This window comes from Chelmon rostratus, chromosome 24, assembly GCF_017976325.1.
Source record: "Chelmon rostratus isolate fCheRos1 chromosome 24, fCheRos1.pri, whole genome shotgun sequence".
NCBI lineage: Eukaryota > Metazoa > Chordata > Actinopteri > Chaetodontiformes > Chaetodontidae > Chelmon > Chelmon rostratus.
The window spans coordinates 8,616,017-8,632,993 of NC_055681.1; the positions used below are offsets into that span (position 1 = coordinate 8,616,017).

At 39.2% G+C, this 16,977-nt stretch overlaps 1 long non-coding RNA gene and 1 pseudogene across 9 annotated transcripts; one reads left to right on the plus strand and one right to left on the minus strand.

Moving 5' to 3' along the window:
- Positions 1-13: 13 nt before the first annotated feature.
- Positions 14-9,069, minus strand: LOC121627559. Of its 9 annotated transcripts, none has more exons than XR_006008053.1 (11): positions 8,446-9,069; positions 7,453-7,549; positions 7,082-7,225; positions 6,799-6,992; positions 6,382-6,635; positions 5,521-5,853; positions 5,296-5,424; positions 4,877-5,004; positions 3,979-4,317; positions 813-875; positions 14-441 (listed from the first exon to the last, which is right to left on the minus strand). It is a non-coding gene; the product is annotated as an uncharacterized LOC121627559 (long non-coding RNA). The 9 variants fall into 9 exon arrangements; XR_006008052.1 differs by having other exon boundaries at positions 813-2,411; XR_006008048.1 differs by adding an exon at positions 7,665-7,694 and having other exon boundaries at positions 813-4,317.
- A 5,625-nt stretch (positions 9,070-14,694) lies between these two features.
- On the plus strand, positions 14,695-16,101 carry LOC121627112 (annotated as a pseudogene).
- Positions 16,102-16,977: the final 876 nt, after the last annotated feature.

Here is a 16,977-nt window from a genome sequence, read left to right on the forward strand (position 1 = left end):
TTTTTTACTTTTATTGAAACGTCGTACAAACAAAACTAAACGCCAGTCTGCATTTGCACACAGCCCAAAAGAAACAAACTTGTAACATATCTTTGTAACATAATGAATAATAGAATACATAAAATAATAGAATAAAATAAACAAACATGCAGTCAAATAAAAATATGCATAAATGTAAGAAAAATAGACCAGGAAAAATATGGCAAGGAAGAAAGATGAAAAAGATGAGAAAATAAAAATGATAAAAAAAAATAACATCATAAATAATGGAATAGAATAGAATAAACAAACATGCAGTCTAATGAAAATATGCGTAAATGCTATTAAAACTATATGTGACGGGTCACAGCTATCTGTGAGATGCAACTCCACACTACTGTTGCTTCTGCAGACCACAGACAACGACCAGGTGGATTATGGGGTTTGTACTACTGCTCCTCCCTGCAACACAGCATACAGCACCGCAGTGGCATGGGAAAGTAAGCATCACAGTCTCGGGACAATCACAGTAAAGTCCTCTTTTCTCTGTGCAGTACAACAAACACTAAAACAAAATACTGAAATCTGTTCATATCAAATAAAATAAAAACATCCTTGTGTGATTGTATAGTGTATATTGTTATTTTCAAAGTCACAAGTGAACAATCTTCATATAATTTCTATGTGACATAAAATATCCTTTAAGATCAAATTCAACATCTGGATGAACAAATGTGAGCGTTTTATCTGAACAAATAAAAAGGGTGCTCACACAGACTGATGTACAAAATGAAACATTGTGACAAATTACATAAAAGATACACAAATATTACCTGCAACACAGCACACAGCACCGCAGTGGCATGGGAAAGTAAGCATCACAGTCTCGGGACAATCTGAACGACAAAGAGGGAGAACATTTAAGCTAGTTTCGCATCGTTAACAAATCTTTAAACATAACTTTACGGTCTTATAACTCACACTAAGTGCTCAAAACAGTTAGCGCAGGTCACAGTGAGTACTTGACACACTAAATATAAAGTATACAAATCTAAAACATTAAATAATATAATTAATTAACCATGCAACAGCACGTCTTACCACAGTGAAGTCCTCTTTTCTCTGTGCAGTACCAAAGCAGACTACTGCGCCAATAGATGGCGGTGTTGCACCGTTTTTGCCATAATTTGACAGCTATAGATCTACTCCGTTACATATACCAGAAATAAAAATATGGCAAGAAAGATGAAAGATGACATAATAAAATAAAGATAATTGTCATGACGCCGTCTTTTTGTTCAGTTTCCCCTTTGTGTGTTGTCTTTGTCTGGTTTTTGTCACATCCTGTTTTATTTTGAAGGTTTATGTTATGTCTTTTATGTTGTGTCTTTGTTTACTTTACTTCCTGCGTTTTTCCGCCCTTGTCATCGTCTATGTGTCTTCCCCCCAGTCTTTGTCGGGTCGTTGTCTGCGTCACCTTGTCTGCATTTCCATAGAAAATCTTGCCATAGTCCCTCAGTGAGTGTTTTTTGTTGCGTTATCTTTGCGTTCATGTCCGTGTCTCTGTTCATGTCTGTGTTATCCCTTGGTTTGTCTGTTCATGTCTGTGCCGTGTTCCCTGTGAGTTTTCCTTTTATTGTATTTTCTGTAGTCTAGTTTTGTTGTTTTGTTACCTCTAGTTTTTTATTTCTGAAGAGTGTCATTTTCCTCTGAGTTTTCAGGAGTGATTTTTGTTTGTTTTGTTAGTTCAGTTCTTAAGGTCTTTGTTAGCCATTTGTTTCTTCCTCCTTCGGGAGCGTTTTCTGTTCTTTGTTTTATACATTGATAGTTGTTCTTTGTCTTGTCCTTATCTCCGTTGTGTTGCATGTTTGTGTTATTCTGCATTCCCCGGTGTTGTCTTCGTTCTCTGTGTGTGTACCCATTTACCCTAGTGTGTCTTAAATTATAGTTCCCTGAGTTTTGGTTTTCGTTTGTGTTTAATAAATCTGTTCTTTTGAATCTGCGCCCTCCGAGTGTCTGCATCTGGGTTCACCCCTTAGCTTCCCTTTAAATTCCCACCCTCCTGACCATAATAAAAAATAATAGAATAAATAAAATGATAAACAAACGTGCAGTCAAATAAAAATATGCGTAAATGCAATGAAAATACACCAGAAAAAAATATGGCCAGAAAGAAAGCCGATAAAATAAAATTAAGATAATAACAAATAACAGAATAAAAAAAATAGAATAAAATAGACTAACATGCAGTCAAATAAAAATATGCATAAATGCTATAAAAATATACCACAAATAAAAATATGTCAAGAAAGAACTGAGAACGATGATATGATAACAAATATAATAGAACGTACCATAGTGGTTACCATGACAACCGCAGGAACATACCACGGCAAACTGTCTGACCATGTCACTGGCTGCTCCGATCTCAGCTATTAAATCGGTTAGTACAAAATTATTAATAGTGATTTAACTCATGGACAAAACTATGGAACTAAGACCCAAATTGAGGTCAGGCACACGCAGCGGCTACAGTGCATCATGCATCAGATGTTGACTGACATACCTGTCAAGTGGCAAAAATGTTCACAGATGACAATTTCATTCGTTTTAGGCCGAAATAGACAATCTTTCAATGCACAATCCTGCACTGTATGCACTATGAAACTCTGCAGCAATCACAATCTGACTAAATTTTTTCGTTTTAGAAATACTGTAGCGACTTCAAAGAACAAAGAGTCGCTGAGAGGCTGAGGCCAGGCCTTCCATCAACTTATGATATCGTGCACAAACTAATAATAAAAGTGATCACAGTGATCAAAGGAAATAGCGTTCAACAAGAAATACACACAGTAAAATCAGTATACTCAAATTAACACTATTAGAGTTGATTTCAACACTTTTTAAGTGTCTATATGGGTCCGCACCACAGAGTGTTAATTTAACTCTTTTTGGAGTGTTGGTACCTTTACACTAATTTAGTGTAATTTCTGACTCTTTTTGGAGTTAAAATTTAACACTTCTTAACACCAACTAGTGTTAGTTTTTCTAAACACTTTTACTTAGTGTTAGAAATTAACTCTCTAAGAGGACCATTTGTTCACTACAGTGTATACTATAACACTTAAAAGGTGTAAATATACAGTAGCTCTTATATATTCGAAAAAATTACTGTTTACAGACTTTTTTTTTTTTTTTTTTAAATGTGTTTTGCTTCAAATCGCATACACCACATATGTATAAGAGGGCCAATTTTTTTTAATACACCTTGGATAATGAATCATTAAGTGGTGTTTGGGAATCAATTTACTATCAGGAAACAAGGTTTTGAACATGTTATGGTGGTCACAGATCAAATGTTTTAGGCAACATGTAGGAGCCATGAATGAGTTTAAGGGGTTTTTCTAGGTGTGTTGGTAGAAATATTGGTTTTGTTATCGTTTAGGTTTGTGTGATTCTGTTGATGAGGGAATATGTAGGTCAAGTGGATATGGGCAAGGATGTAAGTTAACATAAGCACCTGCTCACCTTTTCTTTGGGAGTGTGTGGCTAGAGAGCGAGGGAGGGTGAGCAGGGTCGCCGTATTTTTTGTTGACCGCTATCTCCTTGATCACTGTGATCACTTTAATTATGAGTTTGTGCACAATATAATAAGTTGATCATTCTTTTCCGTAAATGAAATTGTAAAATATATTTTTGTATTTCAGTGATTTTTTTTCATTAAGCGCGTCGAACAATGGGAAGGCCCGGCCTCAGCCTCTCAGCGACTCTTTGTTCTTAGAAGTCGCTATACAACATATCATGCCATCAGTAAGGATAGGGGAGAAGACCATATTAACAATTTGTATCAAGAGGAGCATGAAGTTCCAGTTATTATTGTGAAATCAGCATAATCCATGCTGAAATTTTAAATGTCGACAAAGAACTGAACAATTTTTGTGGTGCATTTTACAAACAAAATATGTGATTCTTAGACAGTTTTTAAAACTGTGCTCTGACCTTTGAACTGGTGCCATTTTAATGGTCTTGCAGTAGTTTTGCTCTCAGTTCTTTGACTCGTGGGGTTTCCTTTGTGTTTCCAACATCGATATTATACATCGTTGTTTGGATTAAAGTGTAGAATGCAGAAAGCGCTTCATCCTAGGAGAGGCTGAAGACATAGTGAGCCTTGAACAGCACATCAAAAGCAGCCACCGATGTGTGAGCGTTGCATGGGATAGCTTTCTGGTCCACAACGACAAAGAACCTTTGGATTTTCTTCTTTTGCTCTCCAATGCACAGGAGGAAAGGCTGTTTGGAATCAACCTTATCCAGGAATGTACTGAGGCTGGCTCCTTCCTGTAGTTTGAATGACACATTTTGCATATACTTAGCACAACATACTAGATAAGCAGCAGAGTTCTTCTTACAATCATATATCAAAATGCAACTCACACTTACTACATAGAACTGCAGCACACAAAAATCTATTGTGGAAAAAGTTCCCACACATTTTACCAATGAATTTTTAGAACTTTGCCACAAAATTTCAAATATTTTACCCCACTTCCATGACTTCAAGTAATATAGGTCAGCCTATATAACAATCTTGGGGTTCAATAATGAGGCTCACTCCAGGAGGAGGAGAGGAAGCGGACAAGGATAGAAGAAGAAGATAGAAAGACAATGAGGAGAGAAGGAGCAGGGGAAGGAGAGGAAGAGGAGAGAAGAAAAGAGGAAGAGGATGAGGAAATACAATGCCAAAACCAGCATATATTCAAAGCTTTTCCTAAACATTCTGTTCATTGCAAACCATTTCCAGGCCTGGAAAACTGTTTTTGTAATTTCCCAACTTTTACAAGATTTTCTTGACTGCAGGAACCCTGGCATTAGTAGAAAAAAACGTCATGGTACATACCTTAACAAATCTGACAACATGGTTGGCTGCCTGTGCTGAGCTCATCTTGGGTGTTTTTTTCTGGCCTCTTGATATAGGGGGCAGGAGATGCAACAGCAACAGGAGAGCAGATCTATCACTATCCCAGCCTTGGAGAGAAATATTTGAGACAACAACAACAATATAAGAAAACATTATTTCTTGCTTACTACAGGTGCCATTTAACTAAAAACAACAGCCCTGTGAGAACTACTCCCTTTAATTAAGTTGAAATTATCATGTTTTTGTTGAATAACAAAATTCAACTTTGCATTCTTTATTATTAAAATGACACAGATGATTTCTTTTATTTCAGGACATCTAATTTAGTTTTGGTTTACTGTTTCTTATTGGAAATAGACAATGGATTGTATTTTGGATACAGAAAAACTTCAAAAAACCTCAACATAATGACTTGAGGGAAGACTCTGGCATTCTGCAATAACTTTGTGCTTGAAATATGAAGGCCACTTCGCAAGGAACTTTCCAGATACTTGGTCCCCAAACATCATGGAAAAATCCTGGTCAATCTTTAAAGAAAGATACAATGTCCACATACAGGTTACAAAAGTGAACTCTGCATTTACAAGTTTCTAACACTAGTAATAATCTGTACATATCCTTACCAGTCCAGGTATGTCGAGGAAACGAGGGAAGACATCCAAGACTGAAGCTGTTGCATCCTGGTCATGAACCAGCTTCTGTCTGTACTCAAAGGTGGCTCTCATCTTCTCTTTGACCACAGCTTTATCTGCTGAGTGTCTCATTAGAGACAGCGCCTCCCTGCAGTCCTCACCAAGCAGCTGTTCATCGGTTAACAGAGTTTCTCGTTGTTTTGTTGGGCCGTCCTGGAAATCAGGCCTGGAATGCCCACGGAAACCGTCATGGGTGTTACGTTGGATTGTCTAAAGTCTCCAGGCAAGATAGCCAGTATTGGCCTCAGGGTCATAGTAGTGTTCCTGCAAAGGAATGCACTCACACATCACAAAAATAAAGTAGGGCTACATGATACTGGATTTTTTTTTTTTTTTTTTACAGATAACTCTTTTGACTGACTTCAAGTGCCGATTCTGATAATCTGTGCATTTTTTTTAAAATCTGATTTCAGAGAACATCAAATCTCTCCTGTAGTGGAATTAATATATTATTATGCCTACTCCTATCATGATGGCCCACTGACAGATGCAGGCATAAATACAAGGTTTCTGAAAATGTAAACAATGTCTGGGCAATGTAAAAAAAACTACTTCAACTTTGGTTATGGACATTGCATTGAGCATTTAGTTGAGCACTGGGACATAACTAAAGCATTATTTTATTGGCATAGATGTCTGTTGTGGGCCAATGGCAATGTTTAATTTTAAAGTCATTATCAGATATCAAGGCTATGCCAATAATATTGTGCATCCCTGATATAAAACAGAAATATGGTCTGATGACACAAGTACTACAACACATTTTTGGACTTCAAAGACATTAAAACTTACATATCCATGTTTTGAGTCAGGATCTTGGAGATATGGAAAAAGGGTTGCAATTCCCATTCATCAGATTTGTGTCCAGTTGTGACTTCCTTTGTCATTTTACCAAAAGCGATTTTATTACCCATATGATTCTGTCATTTCTGCAACCAGAATGTTGACCATCTGTTTGCGTGTTGAGCCTGACAGCATTTTAGTTTTGCATAGTCTTTGAAGATTTCTTCACCCTTTGGATTAGAGCCCAGAACAGTTTCAACCTTCTGCAAGGACATTTTTCAAATCATTAGCTTCATGCTTCAAACATTTTGTTTTGACAGCAATTTTTGTTACATTTAGTTTAGTTTGACTTATTACATGAAACTGGCATGAGTGGCATGCCAAGTGCTGCTAATCTAATACATTTTAGATGGTTTCGAGGTTTACCTGTCTTGCCTCATTGTGATCCAGCTCTGTCAGGGCCCTCTTTTTGTTCTTTGTAGTTGAGAGGATAATAGTAGAATCTGATGAAATGGAAGAAGCTGGTGATGCTGGGGGGATTGGCACTGATGCTGGAGAAGCCGATGCATCTGGCAATACAGATGACTCTGATTCAGATTCAACCAAAGTAACAGCAATACCTAAAAATTGGTCCACAGAGGGAATACATTTAAAAAATAATAATTTATGGATTAGTAGGGAAAAAAAATCATGACAACATAAACCTTACCTGCTACTGGGTACTGGCAGTATCCAACCTCTCAGTTTCGCACCCCTGACTTGATCAGCTCATCAACCTCAGTGTCTGATGTATCAGTCAAGCTGAGCACACCATCAGTCACAAGTTGAGCCTGCAGACTAAATTTGTCTGTTACTGGGAGGAATAAAAAATAAATTACATTAAGCTACATTATCAACTATGTCATTTAGACTTGTAAATTGACCCCAGAATCCAAATAGCAAATCTGGTGCAGCACAAAAGCTGTAAAACATGGACATAATGTACACACAATGATAGACACTTTTTAGACAGCAAATACTACTAAAACATTCTCTAAAAGACCTACAGGGCATTTTAGTTTAAAATATGTGGAGACAAACCTTCTTGGAGAAACTGCAGGAAATCAAAGTTCTCATCAGTGTGTGGAACTCTGATGTATTTTTGGACTCCTCCATATTCCACCTTTGCGAGCATTTTCTGTATGAATTTAGTGAATTAAAGAAAGGATAGCTGTACAATTTATCTGACCCACTGTTGAAATGAAAAGTGAGTGTGTCGATATTATGTAACTGCTAGAATAAAAGTATCTTACCACGAGAAATTCCAGAAGACATTAATGCATCTACACTTTTAAGACACAGAAAAAGATTTGTCATTGAGGAAATTTTAGAATTTGAGAAATAAATACTAAAAAAACATAACTCTTAAAACTGCATATGAGCACAAAACACATAAAAAAAGATATCAATATCACAAAAAAAAAACATACACAATACACTTTAAAGAACATTGTTGCTCAAACATTTAGGTCTGACTTACTAAAAAGACAACGTGCTGCCATTGTTAGCGGGAGAGAGCAACCTTCAGCAGTCTGTCAACAGCGACAAGGCAGCTGCATCACATCAAGCAACTAGAAAACTAGTCGTTACTGGGTGATCAAGCATAACTGTTACTTCCAAAATGCTAACCGAATACGTCATCAAAACCTAACGTTACGTCATTTTCGCCCAACATTGCAGAAATGAGTAACTCACGGTTCGGGTGGCTAGCAGCAATCACACTGTAGCGTTAGCTCCTCTGTAGCATGCTAGCTAGCAACAACTAAAACAATTGCTGCGAAGTGCATCACACTATTTTACTCGTCTGACTCTGCCAAGACGTCAAGCCACACTTTGACCATTTACTGCCGTAAATGTTTCTGTCACAGTGAGTTTGGCCATGCAAGCTAACCGCTAGCTCGTTTAACACGAGTCAGATTGGCTAGCAACAGCGTGGCGAGAAGTTACAGTGTCTTACCAGTGCAACGACCAGGTGCCAGAAGAGAAATGTCGATATAAAATATAACATTAGCAGATGTTACTTAATTTACTTACTGAACAGTGTTAAAGTTGAGATGCTGGTTGCAGTAGTTCGAGGACAGCTTGCACGAAGATTATTCTGGCTTCACCGTCAGTGGGTGTAGGCAGTGGGGGCGGGGCCACGTCAACACTTAGTGTAAAAGCCAGGATCAGAGTTTACGTCAAACTGATTCCTCAAAGGGCCGTGTGGCTGCAGGTTTTCGTTCCAACCAAGGAGGGGCACACCAGGCTCGAATTGAATAATCAGCTGATCTCAGTGTTCAGCTGATAACTAAGTGATCCCTTGATGTTGATTGGTTGGTCTGCTGTGCTCCTTGTTGGTTGCAACGAAAACCTGCAGCCACACGGCCCTTTATGGAATCAGTTTGACATATTAAGAATTAATATTCATACAGTTACACTTACAGGTTTGATTTAGTGACACTTCCTTTTAACACTCGGTTTTGACAACAGCTATTCATCAACTGAGAGTAAAATATAATGGATTTGACTCTATCCAGAGTATAATTAACTCTTCTCAGTTTGCTGTGCAGCGACCCTGCTCACCCTCCTTCACTCTCTAGCCACACACTTCCAAAAACAAGGTGAGCAGGTGCTTATGTTAACTTAACTTCCCCGCCCATATCCACTTGACCTACATATTCCCTCATCAACAGAATCACACAAACCTAAACAATAACAAACACCAATATTTCAACCAACACACCTAGAAAAATCCCTTCAAACTCATTCATGGCTCCTACAAATACAACCCCGATTCCAAAAAAGTTGGGACGCTGTGTAAAATATAAATGAAACAGAATGTGATCATTTGCAAATCCTTTTTGACATAGACTCAATCGAAAACAGTACAAAGACAATGGATTTAATGGTTTACATCATCAGCTTCATTGACTTTTCTAAACATCTGCTTATTCTGAATTTGATGCAGTAACACGTTTCAAACGAGTCGGGACAGGAGCAACGAAAGACTGGGAAAGTTGTGGAACGCTCCAAAAACACCTGTTTGGAACATCCCACAGGTAAACAGGTTGATTGGTAACAGGTGATAGCATCATGATTGGGTATGAAAGGGGCATCCTGGAAAGGCTCAGTCGTTCAAAAGCCAGGCTGGAGCGAGGTTACATGGGCTCAGGAACACTTTGTAAAACTGTAGTCAGTAAACACAGTTGTTGTTTTTTTCTTTTTTTGTGTGTGTGTGCAAATGATTGACTTCTGTTTGTATTGACATTTCACACAACTTTTTTGGAATTGGGGTTGTACAAGTCATATTCAAGATTTACATAATACCCCCAGTAACAAAAGTCAAATTGTTTTGCTATGGTCCCTGTGAGAAAATTTATGGTGCATGTGCTGGATTTGCTCTGCTCTCAGTATGGATTAATACTGCCATCTTGTGGTTGAACAGCAGATGTGAACAATGCTGGCTACAGACTGAAATTCGGGACGTCAATCAGGACCATTTTCTCCCTAAATAAAATAATAAAAGTGTTTTGTTTGTGTGTACTGCTCATAGAGGGGATTCGTCAAGAGTGAGAAAATAACCCTAACTAAGGGATCCCTTGATGTTGATTGGTTGGAAACTGTATTAATTACCATACAGTGCTGATAGTTTGTACAACATCCTGATGTTATCGGCCTCTCAGCATCAGAACTTGTATTTCTTGATGTTATGCTGTACATCATTTTTTCCTTAAGTGTACTTATCTGCGCCGGTGCAGTGTTTTAGCTCAAGCTGTATGCATGCTGTGAACTTTCAGGTATTTCATTACATTCGGGTGCCATATGAGCTGGATTTGCTCTGTAATAATACGTCCAGTCTTATTGGACAAGTCAGTGGGGATTGGCCATGTGAGTGCAGCAGAGCCATTCGAAACACAGGACTTGATTAACTAGTGTTTTTGATCATAGCCTGGGTTAGTGAGCGTCTCAGTGTGGATTAATACTGCCATCTTGTGGTTGAAGAGCAGATGTGAACAATGCTGGCAACAGACTGAAATTCAGGGCGTCAATTAGGACCATTTTTCACCCTAAATAAAATAATAAAAGTGTTTTGTTTGGGTGTACTGCTCATAGAGGAGATTCGTCAAAAACAACCCAAATGATGTCATAGTGATGCCACCAGGGTTATATTGGACTTGAGCACTGATATAACAAAATCCCATATTACTAACTGGAAGCAAGAGGTTAGAAAGACAGCATTAACCACTGTGTTTTTGGAGTCTGACTCATGTTCAGGACTAAAAGTCAGCATATCTGGGTCTCTGCTGCTTTGACTCTCACAATTCCTTTTCACTTTATGGAAGTAAAATACTGTGTTGAGTGCCTTTTTAATGCAATGCAAGTCTTACATTTTACACAAGCCACATGATAACTGTCGCTGCTTACGGTGGAGGTTCTCCAGGCGGTCTACTGACATGATCAAAGTACAGCTTGAAAGTGGGAGTTTTTTATGTTGACATACACTGAGTCAGCATTTCCAAAGGGAAGGAATTATATGAATTTTCAATCACTGGGGAAGTTCACATATATTCCTCCAAATGTGAAGCAAAACAAATGTCACATGGGTTGAAGCTCCCTCACAGACATGTCATTTCATCAGATGAGGCACAGTTGTGGCCTGAAATGGGTCTGCTACTGCAATTTGTAATAGGCAATGTGTAATGTGGTGTACATTGATCCATGCTGCAGTAATAATGTACATTATCATTATTTTGTGGGGTTGTCAGCTTTATTGAAAGAAAACTACCTCACCTGGATTTCCTTCGCTCATTATGAAATGATTAAATTAATAAAAGGCCTATTTTCACCTTGCCAAACCTAAATAGCTAACACACCTTGTCTTTAAAACGATGACAACGTTCAGACAGGAGGGAGGGAGACAATCAACACTGGTTTTTGGAGGAGCACATTCACAGATATTACTCTGTGTTTTAAAAACAGATGTCAATTGCTATAAAGGTTCAAAGGTAGCTTTTTTTGTACTTGGTTGGTCCGATGGCAGTGAGATTTTAATTGATTGCTACATGAGTTAAAGAACCTCTAAGAACCTCAGCGTCCTAAGTTTTTTGCCCTTCTGCCTTATTGCCTTTGCATAAGTGATTTTTTGTTGTCAACTTTTGGAGAAAGTATTTTGTTAATAAAACCAGCCTTTGCGCTCGCCCTCAGTTCGTGTCCTGTGTTCTGTTTTTGAGTCCTGAAAGCCCTGACAGCCCTACGGGCTTATCAATATACTGCAATTTGGCAGACAGGATAGATTACTCCCATCTAAATCCCAACAAATTTATAAAGGAAACTCCTTTTCAAATTAAACCCCTCAAAAAAAGAATTGGCTTAAAAATACTGTCACTGATTTATATGGATGTGAAGTTATATTAATCAAACAGTAGAACTGGATTCAAACCGAGCTAAAAAAAAAGTCTTGAGTTCCGTAAAAACATACAGACACTTCAGACAAGCTGCCCAAACCACAGTGCAGAGCACAGCTGGGCCAATTCCCCCTCTTGGGGTGTTAAAAAAGAACAATTAAGGGGTGTATTGGGGTGTGTGGATGGTTTCTCTTTTTTTTTTTCTCTTGCTGTTTCTGTTTAAATTTCAATCTGTGATTGTACATGCCTATTTTGAAGAAAATCAATAAAACAGATTGTTTAAAAAAAAAAGGTCAGGTCATCATCCATTAAACTCTCATCTCAGAGTGTTCAGAAGTGTCCCCTCCCGGAATGCTTACAGAAGTTGGCTTTGGTCGAGAGGACTCATTCTGGAAGAAAAAAATTAGATTTTTGGTGTGTTAAACATCAAAAGTGATGTGTTTTTTGCTTGAAATGGACCGTTATCATAATGCATTTAAAGGAATTGGTAAAAGCAGCTAGCCTCTTGGAGCTGAGCCTGTTGCTGGAGAAGGTAATTGATGAGGCTTTCAATGGATGAAAATTCAGACTTAGTGTCAGAAGAAGAAAGCAGTGGGGACAGCAAGGAAGACGGGTGAGCTGGCTCCCCTCTACATTCCCATGGTCTATGCTCTGTCACCAGGTAACCCACACAGTCCCAGCCCACTAGAGGGCTTAGTTGGACCACAATGGTAATGCTCGGCAGGCTGGCTCCAAGAGAGGCCTCCTGGCAGACAAGTGCAGCTTCACAACAGATCATGGGAATTGGAGTCCAGGGCCAAGGGTTCCAATTCAGGAAACATCCTCTATTGTTCAGAGGCGTCCTCTGCCCCAATGTTGAGAGAGGAACTTCGTCCTGTTCTGGAAAAACAAAAAGCTACTGGGATTTATGGCCTCTGAGCATGCTGATAATGAGGACATTCCAGTGCTGGGTCCACACGAAACAGATGTTACCCTCCCACTGAAGAGATGAGGCATGTGTTGCAAAGCACTTTGAGTTTAGACAGGACAACTCATCACAAAAAGTGTTTTCGTGTTTTTGTGCCCCATGTACTCCGTACATGCCTAAGGTGCCTGGGAGTTGCAGCAGCGGACCAGTTTTTCAGCCAACCCAGTTAAAGGGAAGGCACTTTCCAAACAACGCCTCTCTCATTATGTTGTAGAAGAGATTTCCCACGCCTGTAAAATGCACAGAAGCCCACGGTCACTCCACCAGGGTCATGGTTTCATCTTGGGTTGGTCTTATTCATCCCCTGGAGAAGACAGGACTTTCCCTGCCCAAGACAGTGATAACGCATGTTTTTGTAAACCACAACTAAGCTAGGACTGGACTGGTTGGGCTTGATAGAAGCTTCTGTTTGTGTTTGGAGGACTGGGATTGTTGAGTTAAATTTAAAATGAGAATGATGCATCTGCTGGTAAAATTGATTGACAAGACCAAAATATTAACTATTGAAGTGCAATTATTAGGTTTGTTTTTGTTTGTTTTGGTTAATCTGCATTTAGTTGACAGTGTTGAAATTTCTCAGAATGTGAACAGTGATTCAACCTGTCCGCTTTTTCTTTCATGTCTGTCCATCAATCTTTCACGTGCTCTTCCAATCTGATGTTCAGCACCATGTTGCCAACCACCTTGCCACAAAGCAATGGTGCCCCCGGTTTAAGAGATGCCGCACGTCACACGGCAGGCGTTTCAGACAGATGGACTTTGAATTTGCCCTGTGGCAGAGTTAATTTAAACACAAGATACTTGTGCTCAAAAAGAGGATTCATTCTCAGTGAAGAACCTTGGAGCTCTAATCTGCCTCTATACCTGCCAAAGAGCAGTGATTCCTAACACGTCTCTGGGGGTCATCAGGTGGAAACCTCCCTTCAACAGTGTTTCGCCTACTTAGTCCCACTACACCTCCAGGAGGTTAGGCAGTGAACTCCGGCGTCCCAGAGTCACCCCCCCTAGTGCCAGTTCACACTGCTCCTACACAATCCAAACAGCACCGCCACGTTCAACTGACCCAGAGATGCTCCAGGTAGTGGCCAGTACCGATGCTACCATTTAACTATTGCTAATGCTAATGCTAACCGCTAGGAAGAACAGAAGAAGACAATACAGTTCCGATGCTACCATTTAGCTAATGTTACGTGCTAACCGCTACCTGCTAAGAGGAACAGAAGAAGACAATAAAGCTAGATTCACCTATACTGTTAATGTTAATTGCTAGCTACCAATACTAACTGCTAAGATACTATCATACTCTCACCGCTTTAGCTATTGTTAGCTGCTACAATGCTACCACAGGCCTAGATGCCACATGTAACTGCCGATTGCCACACTACCATCATCTACCCCTGCCTCTCACCAACTGCACCAAGAAAAAGCGGGGTGGGAATACAAACCCTGGTTCGGGTAGGGGATAGAAAATAAAGAGGTAGAGTCAAAAGATGAAAGTAGGGATTGGATTCAGACCCTTGTTCGGGTAGGGGGTGGAAAATTTAGAAGGTGCTGAAGGTGGAGGCCTAAACCACAGACTAGATTTAACAGCCTCTTCTAACATTTCCTTCAAGAAGCAGCAAACCCTACCATTTCCTTCAAAAAGCAAACAGAGCAGGAAAACAAACCCTAACATTTCCTTCAAGAAGCAAACAAAACAGGAAAACAACCAAAAAGATCAAAAAACAAGCCAACTCTGTGTCTTACCACGCAAACTCACCTGAACAGGCCGCATGGTCCCAAAGAGAGACTCTAGCTGGCCACACCCCCACCTTATCTAAACTTCCTGGTTCTCTTCCTATTGGCAGAGCGAGAAGATGGGGCGGGGAAAGCAGAGCAGAGGAGAGGTGTCTTGTTCAGACTTTAACCTCTTCTCTTGCCGGGTTAGGCATGCATGTCCTCTGCCTGCCCCCCCCAGATGCTTTACTTGTTTACGTCACCACAGAGAGTGTACCGCAACTTCCTGCAGAAACTTTGATGTGGAGTGGGGCTATGCATTCGATGTTCACCTCAATGCTTTCTACCCCCTTCTTGTCATCCTGCATTTCCTGCAGCTCTTCTTCATCAACTGTGAGTCGATCACGACTCTGTATGAGTTGTATCAGTGCGTCTGAAATGACATTGTCCAGTTCAATTCATTAAATTGGCTTGAGTAGAGTTAAATGTGCATTTTGTCTTAAAAGCAGATTTGAAAGTCTTAATTCTTGGGCCACTGTTCTACTTCATTTACTTCAGTTTTAAATTCCATTAAATCAGTAATTTGTTTTATTTGTAGTTATTGTTTTAAAGGACAAGTAAAGCGTTTCACTTTGGATCGAGTTTTAACATTTGGTCTCATGTGGATGTTTCAACCTTCTTTCATATCATTGTATAATTAAATGTTTAATTTCATGACCAAAATTGCATGACTTATCAAAATACTAAGATAAAAACTAAATCTAAACACCAGGCATAGAAATTAGAAATTATTTGCCTCCTGTATCACCACACTTAGACTTTTCTTTATGCATTTCAGATATTGTGGTGATAAACTCAGACTGGTTCCTGGGATATTTTGTCGGGAACACTTTGTGGCTGATCGCCATCAGTTACTATCTCTACATCACGTTCTTAGGGTACAACGGTAAGTCAAAATACTATCTACTAGTAACTGTCAAGTATGTCGATCATCAGCTTCTCTGTTGTGAGGATTTGCTGTTTTTCTTAGTCTTATGTGATGGTGAATTTATCATTTTGTCAATTTGACATTGCAGGCTGTTGGAAATGTTCTGACATTTTAGCAACCAAACAAGTTATCGATTTAGAAAGAAATCTGCGTAGTTATTAATAATGATTATAACTGTTGTTTGGTGTCCTATTCTCATATTTAAGTAGAAATCCAGGAAGATTAAAGTTTCAGAATCTTTGGTAACCCTGAAAACAATGAAAACCAGTGAAGATCTGTGTGTGCCAGTGATTTATCATAACTGAAATTAAAGTGATGTGATGTACAGTGTTTCCTGCTCAAACTGGAAGTTGGAGTATGACACAAAACAGAGGGGGATCATTCATGTAGATGTGGTTGAGTGTGTGCTGATGTGTTCATCTTGCGTCATCCACACAGCTCTACCCTTCCTGAAGAATACCGTGGTGCTGCTCTACCCCTTCGCTCTGCTCGGTCTCATCTACGTCCTCTCTGTCTCTCTGGGCTGGAACTTCACCAAGGGTCTGTGCTGGTTTTACAAGTACAGAGTCCAGTAAAACCAGTTGGCCTCTGACGTCGGACACTAGTTGGCTTCAAGCTGACTCAGAATCTGTTTCCACTTCACATCTGGGTGACAACGAATCCATTTTCAGCCTCTGTCAGTCAACATCTGATTGAGGAGGACCTCTGGTTGACTCAGTCACCTGAAACACCGGGTTGATTGACGCTGAGCTGGTTAACTGTTGCTCGACTCTGATTGACTCTGCTGATTTTTCTGTTTGGCTCTTATGTTGAGCTCCAAAGTCAGTGAACAGTGATGTGTTTGGACTAGTTGTAGAAACCGGGGGACAGATGAGATGCAGCTTTTATTGTTCTTTTTGTATGATTTGTAAATAGTATTGTGGCAGGTTGTAATATATATACCCAGATGATTGTCTCAGAAGTAGAAAAATTTGCTTTGTTTCTTTGAGTTTTCTTTAAAAAAAAAAAATCCTGCTTATTGAAGAGAAAAAAGGAAAGTAGAGGAACATGGGATGCAAACTTTTTTCCTTTTCTTTTTTCTAAAAATGTACATTCCAGAGTACTTTCAATAAAAGGTTTTATGAACTGAAGCTGCCTTCGCTTTGTACCCTACAGGAATAAATCAGATCCTTTTCTGTGCCCCTTCTGGGACACATTTTACTAGTGTGCAGGTGTTGTTGTAAATCTGTAGCATCGTCTCACAGTGGCACTGTTGCAGTGATAGTTTTGGTTAACATTACAGCACAGATGCAAAGTGAAACATCTGTAGCGGAACAAAAATAAGAGGTGATGCATTACACATTTTGTTCCCATGAGCATTTTATGTGATGTGAAATTTTTATTGCAGAAGTCTTATAAGCTGTTATTATATTATAGTTTCCTCTGACATTTCTTGGAAAGAACTTTATAATTTGGCTATTGTTCAATAGACACAATATTCTGGGACACAACACATTGTAAGAACCCGC